The sequence below is a fragment of the Mastomys coucha genome, unplaced genomic scaffold, assembly GCF_008632895.1.
Source record: "Mastomys coucha isolate ucsf_1 unplaced genomic scaffold, UCSF_Mcou_1 pScaffold15, whole genome shotgun sequence".
NCBI lineage: Eukaryota > Metazoa > Chordata > Mammalia > Rodentia > Muridae > Mastomys > Mastomys coucha.
Genome location: NW_022196897.1, coordinates 159,704,241 through 159,718,420, shown reverse-complemented (window position 1 = coordinate 159,718,420; position 14,180 = coordinate 159,704,241).

Below are 14,180 nucleotides of genomic sequence, written 5' to 3'. Positions count from 1 at the left end.
ATGTTTTGGAAACATTGTGGATCCACAGAAGTCATCAGAGCCCTGGGTGCCAAGTGAGGCAGGCACCCCTCAAGGAAATGGGGGTGTAGGAGAAAATGGCCCTGTCCTGGTGAGGGTGAAATGCACACGCAGCAGTGAGGGTTTTGAAGAGCAGGCCTGGCTGGCTTCTGAAGTCAAGACCAGAGGGATGGGCAGGCGACAGACCCCGTGGATAAATCATGAAATTGCCACCTTTTAACTGTGCACATGGAAGCAGGTCTCCTCCTTTCTCTGTACCCCAGTCTCATCAACAAGTCTCCAAGATCAAGGGCAAACATCTTTGGGAAGACCCCCGCTGTTTCTGCTGTCACAGGGAAGGTGTCTGTGTGCTATCCTTTCTAGGGTCTGGGAGACCAGAGGCGATTGGAAAAACCTTGGCCTGAGGCAGGGGATGTACAAGTCTGGTTAGAGACACAGTGGGGCTCTCATTCTCTCAGAGCCTCTGTGCAGGGGTAAAGGGTAGGCTGAAATGGGTCGGGACAGAATAGAATCTGGTTGTGAGGCAAATGTGTTGCCGGATAGCAATGGCCCGCTGTGGCTACCAGCACCAGGTCAGGGCTCCTCAGCGCGCTCACAACTTTGTACCTGGCCAATGAAGTCTCACCAGGACCCTTTAGGTAGATTACAAAGCATGAGAACCCCTCAGATCACATTCTGGCCACAGCTCCAAGCTACGACCCCAACGTGAGTCTTGCTTATTCCTTCCTCAGTGCGTGGGTCTCAGACATGCAGCACAAGCCTGTGAGGCTGGGCTGGGCGTCTCTGGGGCAGGATGCTGAAACCATTTGCATCTCCAGCTACCTCCACAGAGGAGTCTGAACTCCAGTGGCCTGTGATCCCAGCTCTACCCCAAGTCCAGGCAGGCAACAGACAGTAGAGTCTGGTGACAGAGAATGGCCATGCACTTGGTCCATGGGTCAGTGTGCTAGGTAGTAGTTTTGGAACTCAACACAGATTATCTGAGAAGATAGAATCAATATTAAGAAAATGACTCCATTCCATTAGACTGTCCTTGTAGGCTGGCCTGTGGGACATTTTCTTTCTTTCTTCCTTCCTTCCTTTCTTTCTTTCTTTCTTTCTTTTATTCTCTTTCTTTCTTCCTTCCTTCCTTCCTTCCTTCCTTTCTTTCTTTCTTTTGTTAGTTATTTTATTTATTTACATTTCAAATGTTATTCCCCTTCCTGGTTTCCCCTCCACAACCTCCCATCCTACCCCCTACCCCTTGCTTCTATAAGGGTGCTCTTCCACCCACCCACCCACTCCCACCTCACCACCCTAGCATTCCCCTACACTGGGGCATCAAGCCTTCACGGGACCAAGGACCTCCCCTCACATCGATGCCAGATAAGGGTATCCTCTGCTACATATGCAGCTGCAGCCACGTGTCCTCTTTGGTTGGTGGTTTGATCCCTGGGAGTTCTTGAGGATCTGGTTGGTTGATATTGTTGTTCTTCCTATGGGGTTGCAAACCCCTTCAGCTCCTTCAGTCCTTCCCCTAACTACTCCACCGGGATCCCCGCGGTCAGTCCCATGGTTAGCTGCAAGCATCGTCCATCCACATCTGTATGGGTCAGGCTCTGGCAGAGCCTCTCAGGGTACAGCTTCTGTCAGCAGGCGCTTCTTAGCATCAGCGATAGTGTCTGGATTTGGTGTCTCCAGAAAGGATGAATCCCCAGGTGGAGCAGTCTCTGGATGGCCTTTCCTTCCGTCTCTGCTCCACTCTTTGTATGAGACATTTTCTTAATCAGTGATTGATGTGGGAGGGTCCAGTCCATTGTGGGCAGTGCCACCCTGGGGCTGGTGGTCCTGGGTTATATATGAAAGGGGGCTGAGCACGCCATGAGGAACAAGCCAGTGAGCTTCACTCCTCAAAGATCTCTGCTCCCAGTCCCTGCCTTGAGTTCCTGCCTGACTTTACCTCAGTAATGACCTGAGAGCTGGAGGCTAAACCAGCCCTTTCTTCCCCTACTTGCTTCTGGTGATGTATTTATCACAGCGATAGAAAGCTAACTAAGATAGTCCACCTGACTCTTACAGATTTCGTTAGGAGAAATTGTATAGCTTTACCACCTGTAGGTGACTTGGCTTCAGTGCTGTCCCAACACCTCAGTGTCTTGGCTGGGGCGGTAGAGAAAGGAGACTGCACAGGTCGACTAGAAGCCACACCCCTCATGAGTACAAGGACACCTAAGAAAGTCAAATATATACAAAGGAGCTATTGATGTCCTGTCTTATCTCAACACGGAAGTACAGCTGTGTGGAAAGTTTCCACTGGAGACACAAGGCAAAGGGGATCACAACCCACACCATGTTGGGGGCATACAGTGCCAAGTGCGCACAGTTCACATAGTACTGTCTCCTGCTTATTGTTTTTGGTCTAGAGATTGAACACAGGCAGGGCTTGCCTGTGTTAAAACATACCCACGCAAAATGAAACTATATAAAATAGGAAAGTTTTCAAAATAGCATAAAGATTTCTGAAGTTGGTCTTTGAATAGTCTTTCGCCATTTATTAATGCATTCTAGAGTTGCAAGTAAGCAAGCTTCTTTATTCATAAGCACTGCTGGGAGAACTGAGGCAGCCGGGTGCAGGCTAGTCTGTGTCTCTGTCTCTATCTCTGCCACTGTCTCTCTGTATCTGTCTCTATCTCTATGTGTGTCTCTCTCCCTTTCTGTGGTGTTACCTGGGGGCATGGGGAGGGGCATGGCAGACCACAGGAGAGTCACCTGGGGACAGGCTCAGATGATTTCACAGGATACTTGGCCCCTGCTGAGAGAGGCTTTGAAACAAGACACACATACAGGATTGCTCTGCATACTAGTGAGTGTCACGGCTCCAAGTCACAAGAAGTCACCAATTCATGAAGACCTCGGGCTGCATGTTCTAGACCCAAACTTAGTGGCAGGAGTAAGAAATGTTTCATTCCCAGGAGCAAGCACAAGGAAGATGAGGACAGAGTTCATAGTCTAGGGGAGGGATAATCTGGGGCAGCAGAGTCATAGTCTGGGGCATTGTCTGGGGGGGGGGATAGTATGAAGTGGGGAGTCTGATGGCCTGGTCCTGGGTCCCATGACATCTCCAAAGTATCTTAGGCAGGAACACGGTATGGTGAGGGCACCTCTGGCTCCATGCCTCTTCCAGCTCTGAGGCTGACATGGCTTTTGCGAAGTGCCTGGGGCTAGACACTATCAGACCCAGGAGGGACCTAGCTTGACACCTGACTGGTGTCACTGAGAGAGGTCAGGCCTAATGGGGAGAATGAAGCTGAGGCCCACAGATCTGACGGAGTCTGCACCCCGGGACCCAGTATAACACCCATGGGGCTGTAGGCAATCCCACAACAGGGTCTGGATGCCCTGGCTACGATAGCACCCCAGGCAGGGACAGGCACATGTCAGCACCTTTAGATGCACTCCCAAGGAACCAAGAGGAGACTGTGAGGCCAGGCAGAGAAAGATACGCCCTCCTCCCCAATCTCAGGGGTGCAGAGTGGTCAAGAGTGACTGGGTGCCTGCTGGGTGCCTGCTGTCAATTGCCAGAGCTATAGGCTGCAGGCAGATCAAACATAGAACAGAGCTCAGACAGCTCCCCTCTCTAGTTTCTTACTAGTTGATGCCTCATTGGCACATCAGGCCTGCGCTCTCCTCCTGTGCACTGTCTAGCACATGCATATTGGAGAGTTCTGGAGCCCAGTACTAAATTAAGTCAGGTTTTCTGCTGAGAGTTTCATATGAGCTAGTGGGCCAAGAGTCTCTGGGGACTCAGCTCTTCTGTCTTGCTGGCCAGGCACATGAATGTCCCTCATCCCATCCAGTATCCTTTGAAGATCCATCAATCCTTGTCTGGCCAGCATCCCTCTTTTGCCCTCTGAGAACGGTATCCCAGATTTCTTTCCAGGACTTGACCCAACATCTGACATTGACTTTGCTGTAGCAAATCAGTACACCAAATCTGTCCAGCAATGATGACAGGTTCAGGAACACACCTATAGAAGAGCGAGTGTCTTGGAAATTTCAGTTGGATTAAGGAAAATGTCAGTGTTCTCCAGGACCTCCTTCTCCTCTTCCTCCTCCTCCTTCTCCTTCTCCTTTTTTCCCTCTCCCTCCTCACCTTCTTCTTCTTTGTAAGTGTGTATATATCCATGTGGAAACAAGATGCATGTGTGCACATGTACAGACCTAAGGTTGATGCCGCATGACTTGCCCAATTACTATATTTTCATTTACAAAGTCAGGGCCTCTCCCTGAAGTGGGAACTTACAGACTCAGCTACTCTCATTCCAGGTGTCCCATCTCTGTCTTCAAGTGGGCCATCATGTCCCTCTGGCTTTCATGTGGATGCTGCCCATTCAAATGTTGTCCTCTTGTTTGTACAAGTGCTTTATCTGTTGAGCTATTTCCCAGACCCAGAGGCATCTTCCTTTTCATTTGACCCAGGTATCTTCCAAGGGGCCAGCAACAGGAAGTGGGAATGTTCTGGCAGCTACTTGCCTACCGCCAAGAGAGAGCTGAGGCTGACAGAAGGGCCCTGAGAGAAGCTGAGTTGCAGCCATGACTCTTGCTGTCCTTAATGGAGCCATGCCTGTTCAAAATTACATGAACCCCTTGCTTGTCCTGAGAGGAGTTGCAGAAAAATCCAACAGTTTTCTTGTTGGGGAGATGATGGGGAGCCAAAAAACTTTTCAGGAGATAGTTTTCCAAGATTTTCCATATCCCATAGAAGAACACACAGCATGTGCGGTGGGAGGGGCACCCAGTAAGAATGATGCTGCTGTCTGGGCCCTACAAGGGGTGTTTCATAAGACAAGAGCTGACCCTAGGCATCAGAACAGAGGACAAGATGACCCTGAGTGCAGGGCCTCTGACTGTGACAGCACAAATGCTTTTGGTCGCTTCAAAATATCAGCACCCTGCTTGGCATAGTACCCTGCTGGGCATAGTACCCTGCTGGGCATAGTACCCTGCTGGGCATAGTACCCTGCTGGGCATAGTACCCTGCTGGGCATAGTACCCTGCTGGGCATAGTGGCACAGGCCTGTGATCCCAGCATCTGAGAGGCCGAGGCAGGAGGCTGTCAAGTTTGAGGACAGACTAGTTATCAATGTAAGACCCTGCCTCAACACCTTACCCACTGTCAATGTCCTAGGAATGAAGGGACATTCCAGATTTCAAGAAGTTCAGAGATCTGAGAGTTAAGTACAGTGTACAAAAGCTGTTAGATTCTAGGCTCAAGAACGAAATAAATAGGTCAGGGGCACGGTTCGGTTGGTGAACTGCTTGCTTTGATTGCATGAGACCCTTAGTTGTACCCAGTGCTGCATAGACCAGGCACGAGGGTGCAGAGCTAAAATCCTAGCACTAGGGATGTGGAGGCAGGAAGATCATAAGTTCAAAGTCAACCTCAGCCACGGAGCAAATTCAGGACAGCCTGGATTTGAGAACCTGCCCATAGATAGATGGATAGATGGATGGATGGATGGATGGATGGATGGATGGATAGATGATAGATAGATAGATAGATAGATAGATAGATGATAGATAGATAGATAGATAGATAGATAGATAGATAGATAGATAGAAATTTTAAATGGAGCACAGGAGTTGCTGTCCATTTTCTAGTGAGACACGCGGGCCTAGACACAGAAAGGGCCTTCTCCTGGACAGGAAGGAACCTGGAGTGCATAGCTGGACACCAGCTGCTGGCACTAAGACAGAGTGAGCTCAGTACAACCCACCAGTCATTTGGACTCCTGAAAGTTTTTACAGCTAGACGCGGGGGTAGGGGCTAGAGAGATGGCTTAGTGGGTAAAAACACTGGCTGAGCAAGCCTGACACCCTGGAGTCCACAATAGAGAGAAAGAACCGACCCCCAAAAGTTGTGCGTTGTTCCCATATGCACACAGAGGCATTCCTGTGGCCCATTCCCCACACATCATACGCAGAAAAAAAAATAATGATAAATATATAACTTTTTAAGGCAAGGTCTCATTATGTAGCCCAGGCTAGCCTAGAACTCACAGAGTAGGCCTCTGTCTTCTGAGTGGTGGGATTAAAGGCACGTACCACTACAGCCAACATAATTAATTTTTTAAGTGGGGTCAGCATCCCAGCCTGCCCTAGACCCAGGAGTAGCCTGGGGAAAGTCAATTTGCTGGTTTAGCCTGCTACCTCCTCGAGCACTAACGAGGGGAACAGAAGCTGAGCTCTCAGAGCCCAGAGCTCTCCCTGTGTCTGGGCAGCAGCTCAGCTTCAGGACTTGGGCTAAGGGGGAAACCATCGGAAGACAAAGAGCTGCAGTGTCCCCATTTCTAGGCCGTGATGGAGTAAAACTCTCATGAGCCCAGAAACACAGAGACTGTTACCTACATACAGCAAGGAACAGGCAAGGGAAGTGTAGGAGCACCTAGCCAGCCTCACACCACAACCAAGTAAAAATTAGATTTTTAAAACACGTGTTTAATTCATACAGGTACTGTTATGGTTTGTTTTTTTTTTTTAATCTCTTCATTTGCTTTGCTTTGAAATCAGCTCAGGGTCCCCTCAGCATTTATTATATTTCTGGGTTGAAAACTGAAATTCCTTCACTTGCAGTTTCAAAATATTCAGTTAATGATTGTTATGCGTCGGACTTGTTATTTTTAGGGTCTCACTGTGTAGCCCTGGCTGTCCTGGAACTCACTATGTAGACCAGGCTAGCCTCCAACTCACAGGGATCCCCCTGCCTCTGCCTCTGCCTCCATCATCCAGTACCCTGTGACAAAATCAACCTTTGGGAGTAAGGACTTGTTTGGCTCGTGGTTCAAGGGATACAGGCTATGATGGCCTGGCGGCAGGAGCTCGAGGCAGCTGGTCACACATGGTTCAAGGGATACAGGCTAGGATGGCCTGGCGGCCTGGCGGCAGGAGCTCGAGGCAGCTGGTCACCCTGCACCCACAGTCAGGAAGATGAATATGGGTACCCAGTCCACGCTGGCCTTTTTTATTAAAACCCATAAGATGGTCCTATCCACATTCAGTGTGAGCATTCCCAGGTCAATTAGCCCAATCTGTAGACTCCCTCATAGGCGTGGACAAAAGCCTGTCCAGTAAATGATCAGCATCAGCCATCACACCCATACATCAGGAGTTAAGCTTCCTGCCCAACTGAAACCCTGTATCTAACAGCCATCCACTAAAAAGGTCACCCAAGGTCACAGACCTGGTGGGTCAGAACTGAAGATGACTCGGGTCTATCTTTTTTTTTTCCCCCGAGATAGAGTTTCTGTAGTCCTGGCACTCACTCTGTAGACCAGGCTGGCCTTGAACTCAGAAATCCGCCTGCCTCTGCCTCTGCCTGGGATTAAAGGCGTGCGCCAGCACCGCCCAGCGACTCAGGCCTATCTTACCCAAAGTCTAAGCCCTATACTCTCCCCCCCTACATCTGCCCCTCTGCTTCCTCTGGGAGATAAGAACACAGTAAGAGCCTTCTGTCTCCTAGCTTCTGCTGACCACAGAAGGCAGGCACCAACAGTCACCCCCACGTCTCCCAGGCCCACCAGCTCAGGGCCCCGCCCACCAGCCCTGGGCTCCTCCCACCTGCCCGTCTTGGGAATTTCCTCTTTGCTCCTCCAGCCCCAGGTATCTGGAGCAACCACCGCTGCCTGTCTGGCTCTCTGGAGGCAGCCAGGCTTCCTGAGTAGGGACCCCGTGTTTCCACAAGCACCCCAATGCCGTCCTGTGCACTCGAGAGGCTTCCAGCCTCATGTGATCCTGTCCTCTCAGAACACCGCCCGTCAGAATGGGACCGGGTGCAGAAAATGAAGGACGAGGTTGATGTGCTCAGCCAGTGTGCAGCATCAGGGGTCCAGGCATCCAAATCTCTGACTACTTTGGGCAATGGCCAGTATCCCTCGTGGGAATCTGTTCTCTGGGCTGACTCTACAGCAGTTTTAAAAGTATTTCCTATGTTCTGCTAGACTGTCCAAACCAAAGCTCTGGGGCAGCAGGGAGGTGGACATGGGCCGTAGTATGCCTCCTGTACTTCTGCAAGTCAGGGTGGACCCATCCGCCATCTTTACAAGTTAATACTGTCTTCCTAAAACCCAAAGGGTAGGGTGACCATGTCAAAGAGACTCAGGGTCATGAGCCCGGCCTTGAGGTAGGCCCTGGTGGACTGAAATGTTCTTCACGGAGGTGCTGTATTCACCAAGGCTGGTCCATCCTATGCCCCTTCCTCCTACGCCGTAGAAAGGAATTGGGTTCTGAAAAGGATCTGTTAGAGAGCAGAGAAAGCTCTGGAAGGCTACAGAAGCTGAGCTGTGGTCCTCAGGTAGCACCTCAGAAATGACTGAGAAGACAGCTGATCAGGGCATAGAACACCCTGGGGTGTGGCAGCCCACCTGGTCCTACACCAGCTCACCCACACACCCTGTCCACTCAGTTATAGTGGCGGGGTGACTAGGAGTGGCCCCGACAGGGCCATATATTTGTTGTTTTATATTTTGATTGTTTTTGTGAATTTCATATCATGTACCCCAACCCCACTCATTTTCTCCTTCTTTCCTAACTGCCTTCTGCCCTTGCAACCTCCCCAACAAGAGAAAATAAAGATGTAATAATGATAATAAAAGCCGGGTGGTGGTGACGCATGCCTTTAATCCCAGCATTTGGGAGGCAGAGGCAGGTGGATTTCTGAGTTCGAGGCCAGCCTGGTCTACAGAGTAAGTTCCAGGACAGCCAGGGCTACACAGAGAAACCCTGTCTCGAAAAACCAATAATAATAATAATAACAATAGTAATAATAATAATAATAATCTTGTCGTGGAGGCTGTAGTGTGTCAGTGTGTCACACAGTATACCCTTTTGTTCACATTTCTTTACTTGCAAATGTTTCTTGAAGTGAGTCATTGGTTGGGTCCGAGGTCTCTGGCTTCTGCTATTCTATCAGTAGTGGATCCTCACCAGGACTCCTCTCAGAGATCCTGTTGTCCTGTGTCATGGAGATACTGCATGATCTGTAGGATCGGCCCTTTCATGTGCTCAGGTAGATCATAGATGGGGTAGGTGTTAGGGTGGGCCAACTCAAAGCCCTGGCTCTGGGCCTGGGAAGTAGCTGAGTTGATTAGTCCACCAGCTCTGCCACACCCACACCTCCAGGGCAAGCTCTCCAGGACTGCTCTGCCACCAAGGGGTAGCCTGTCCTCAAGCCCTCACCCTGAGCCCTGCTACCAGGGTCAACTCTACTGTGCTACCCAGGTGAGGTACAGGGCCCAAGTGTTGCAGCCAGTGAGGGTAAGTTATATATTTGAATGCTTGGTCATTAGGGAGAGGCTAAGCAGGGATTAGGAGGTGTGGCCTTGTTGGAGTGGGTGTGGCCTTGTTGGAGTGGGTGTGGCCCTGTTGACAGGGATTAGGAGGTGTGGCCTTGTTGGAGTGGGTGTGGCCTTGTTGGAGTGGGTGTAGCCTTGGGGAAAATGTCTCAGGGGTGAGCTTTGGGGTTTGAACCGCTCTAACCAGGCCCAGTCCCTCTCTTCCTGCTGCCTGCACATCCATGTAGATGTAGAACTCTCAGCTCCTTCCGCAGCAACATGTCTGACTATGTGGCACACCACGTTCCCCACCATGCTTGCGGATAATGGGCTAAATCTCTGAACTGTAAACCAATTACATGTGTTGCAAGAGTAGCCATGGTCATGGTGTCCCTTCACAGCAATGGAACACTAAGACAATTATCCTCAGAGGAATTCTAGCCACTGCGCTTTCTTCAGAGGCAAGACAGGACCATGGCCTAACTTCTTCTGTGTCTGCCTGAATCGGGATCCACCTGATTGTGCCCTGTCAGCTGGTAGAGGTGTCACTCCCTGAAGGCAGACTCCAGAGAGGCTTTCAGCTTCAGCCTCTCCAAAGCCCACCGTGAAGCAACTGAAGCCTTGAAATGACACCAAAGGAATAAGGCCCCCGGATGATATGTGTGCCGATGGACTGATTCCATACAGGAACACCTGGATAAGGCGGGCAGTGAGAGAAACAGCTAAACCACCCCACGGAGTGTCTCACCACGCACCCTCTGAGGCAGATGAGGTAGCTGCCAGTGTTCCACTAGGCCTGTGCAAACCCCTGGAGCTGCTCTGAGGGGACTCGTAGAAAGTGTCCTGTCCGAGCAAGCCTTCCTTCCCTGAAGGTGAGCAGCTCCGAACTGACTTTGAAATCACTGTTGCCTTTGCTTTCCTTCAGAGCCACTGACCTGAATGCTAATGTCTGGTGGGGGGCATTTGTATTCAAATGGGAGGAGGAGGAGGAGGAGGAGGAAGAGGAGGAGGAGGAGGAGGAGGAGGAGGCGCTCCAAGGATTGTTTAATTAGGCCTAGCAGTCTTCTAACACAGAAGAAAATGGATGGTGCTGTGATGCAAAATCTCCAGGAACTCCGACTACAGAGGAGATGTCCACCTGGGTTCTCCATAGAAGGGCAGATAGCTGTTGGTCGCCTGAACCAGGAAGGAGAAAGCAAAGAAGACAGACAGGCAGGTGCAGGATTGTCATGGTGGTGCGCACCTGTCATCACAGCAACTGGAGGCTGAGGGAGAAGGACGTCGAGTTGGAGCCAGCCTGGGCTACTTGGCCTAGGCTGTGTGTTTTCTTCTAGTAGTTTCTTTGTGTCAGGTCTCTGATCCATGCTTTCACTCTTCTGTGTGTATTCATTTTTTTCCAATATCGATTCCTGAATAAACTGCCCTTTCTCTCGGCCTCAGCCTGAAGGTGACAGGCGTGGGTCCACTTCTGGGTCCAAGGAGAGGCAAGCGTGGCCAACAACCAGGATAGAATGCTCACAGCACCTCCAGTCCCCAGGGAAATACAGGTTAAAACCACCATGATAGCCGGCCTCCCACCTGCCAGGATGTCTGTCCTAGTGAGGGTTTCACTACTGTGAGCAGACACCATGACCAAGGCGACTCTTACAAGGACAACATTTAGTTAGAGCTGGCTTACAGGTTCAGAGGTTCAGTCCATTATCATCATGCCAGGCAGGCATGGTGCAGGAGGAGCTGAGAGTTCTACATCTTCATCTGAAGGCTGCTGGCAGACTGGCTCCCATGTGGTAAGGAGGAAGAGGGTCTCATTGCCAACCCCCACTATTGGCATTTCATCTAGGCTCCGCCCCACAGTTACCTGGCAACAGCCAGGTATGCCAGTCACTCACGATAAAAGGGGCTGCTTGCCCCCTTACTCTCTTGCTCTTGTTCTTCCTCTCTTCCCCTCTTTCCTCTCTGTCCCCTCCCCCTCTCTGAGCTCATGGAGAGCCTCTACTCCTCTACTTCTCTTCTCTTCTCTTCTCTTCTCTTCTCTTCTCTCTCTCTCTCCCTGCTCTCTCTCTGTCTCTCTCTTTCTCTCCTCTACCTACTCAACTCTCCTCCCCATACCATAAATAAACTCTATTCTATACTATACCATCCTGTGCCTGGTCCCTCAGGGAGAAGGGATGCCTCAGCATGGGCTCCCAGAGGCACCTCCTTCCCCCACACCATATCGTACTTCCACCAAACATACCCCTGGCTTCCTTTTTATAAAACAACACCCACAGTGACACACTTCCTCCAACAAGGCTACATCTACTCCAACAAGGCCACACCTCCTAATAATGCCAAGCATGTTCAAGCCACAATAGCCATTATCAAAAGAACAAATGAATAAATGTATTGATAGAGATGGGAAGCAAGGAAGCCCCTCGCATGTGCTTGGTGAAACATGAATGTGTGCAGACATGTGGGGAAATAGTGTGGACTGCTGGGGAAATTTCAAGCGTATTATCTCATAACCTATTCCCCTGTGCCCAGCCAGGCCCAAGCCCTCTCTGAGAAGAAGGGGTCTCCTAGGATGACCAAACAGCACGTGTAAAGGCCCTAGGGTCAGAGCACGCTCAATATGCTTGAGAGGAGAAGAGAGGACATGTGTCAGAAGGTTGTGTATGATGGGGGATAACCTGAGATGAGATCACAGGCCAGGAGGGACAGCAGTGTGGCCTGTCATTGTCCCCAGGTACCTGCAAGTTGTCCCTTTTCTCCACAGAGGTAGTGTAGAAAACAAGGAGCCTCTCCCAGCCCCTGATCATTTAACTCTGTACACACACACACACACACACACACACACACACTCGCACCCTGCTTCAGCCCCTGATCATTTAACTCTGTGTATACACACACACACACACACACACACACACACACACATACTCGCACCCTGCTTCAGCCCCTGATCATTTAACTCTGTGTATACACACACACACACACACACACACACACACACTCACACTCTGCTTCGCCATATTTCAATTCATCCCAAAAAGGCCCTAGGCTGTCCCGTACATTCATGGTAAGGATGGTTTGATGTCTGAGGACAGGGTTCAGAGTCAGGGTCCCACTTGTGTGACATCCATTACAGAAAAGACATCAAGAGCACTCCAGGAGGCAAGGCCTGGATCCTCACCTCCAGTCTTATGTGGGTATGTGAATATGAAGCCAGCAAAAGCAGCCGGGCAAAGGTTTGGTCCTCTCTGGGAATCAGAGGAAGGAGGGCCGGCCAAGCTCCCAAACCCTGTGTGGGGCCGCTGAGGCCAGGCAAGACAGATGGGGCAGAAGTGCGTGCAAGAGTGGCAGCGAGCAGCACAGAAGCATCTTCATGGAAAGCGAGTGGGAATGAACCACGGCTTCATGGAAAGCGAGTGGGAATGAACCACGGCTTCATGGAAAGTGAGTGGGAATGAACCACGGCTTCATGGAAAGTGAGTGGGAATGAACTGCAGCTTCATGGAAAGCGAGTGGGAATGAACCGCAGCTTCAAGCTGAACTGTACCTGCTGCCCAGCCCAGGCACTGCTGAGCCTGAAGTCAGAATGGCTGGGAGCCACTCTAGTGACCTTCGACATCCAGCTGTGTGGAAATCATTTGGAGCTCGGATTTCACAGTCTAGACATCAAGCTCTGTGGCTCACTGCCATCCTGACTTGGTACCACATTCTATGGTTGCTGCCAGGCTCTGCTGTAGTAGAGCTGTGACTGGGACCCAGGCTGTCACACACAAAGCCCACTACAGAAACCTCTCTGGGCTCCTGCAGGGTGCCTGTGGTTCATCTTGTCCTTCCTGCCTTTCGAGTCTTCTGGAGATGTGTGAGAGAGGGCAGGCCAACTCCCTGCTGCCTCCCAGGGCATTGTTATGCCTGTCTGCATTAGTTCCCAGGCACACCGCACTCCCCTGTAATCCTGACACAGCCCCCTTAGGATGTGCTGTCTCTAGTCCCATTTTACTGACAAGGAAATTGCGTCCTAAAGGAGAAATGGTTTCCCCCGAGGGAGCCAGGCAGGACTCTCACACAGAGCCCTCTGGTCCCAGCGCCTTTAATTCTGCAGACAGCTGACCTTTGAACCCTGAAGCCTGAGAAGGAGCTACCACTCCCATCCAGGAAGCTCTTGGCCCAGACATGACTCACTTTTGAACCACAAGAACAAACCCAGGGTCAGAAGCCTGTCTGGCCAGGCAGCTCTCACTCTAGGGGGGGAGAGGCATGTCCAAGGGACCCAAATCAAAGGGCCTGGCCACTGACATCTGCAGGCCTGAGGTGAGGGATGGCAGATGCTCCTGACCCACCCTAACCCAGTCTCAGCAGTTCTAAGCACCTTGACTCCCTGGAGCTGGCTGCCTCCTGGGGAAGCTCTACCCAACCTCAGGGCTGACAAGGCTGGCTCTCTCTCCTGCACCCTGGGCCAGGCAGGTGAGGCCTCACATATTTTACCAACTCCAGTCCAGCTGCCTGGGGAATCAGAATCTCAATAAACAACCAGTGTCTTTCAGTGTGCCCATGCTCAGCATGTCCCAGGCAAAACTGACACGAGGACCCCAAAGCAGTGCCTGGCGCTTCCCCAGATGTCAGATCCCACCGGAGGCCTGGATGTGGCTTCGGACCCGTGGCCACCTTGGATTTCATCCTCCTCAGCTCTCCCTCCCAACTGTGCTCTGGCCCCATGACTTTTCCTTACCTTCTAGAATGTACCATCTTCCTTCCACTGCAGAGCTGGGCACCAGCTCCTTGGACCCCTCTCGTCCTTTCATGTCCACCCAGCCAGGTCTCACTGTAATCCCTCACCTCCCAGGCACATCACACTTCTGCTCTAAA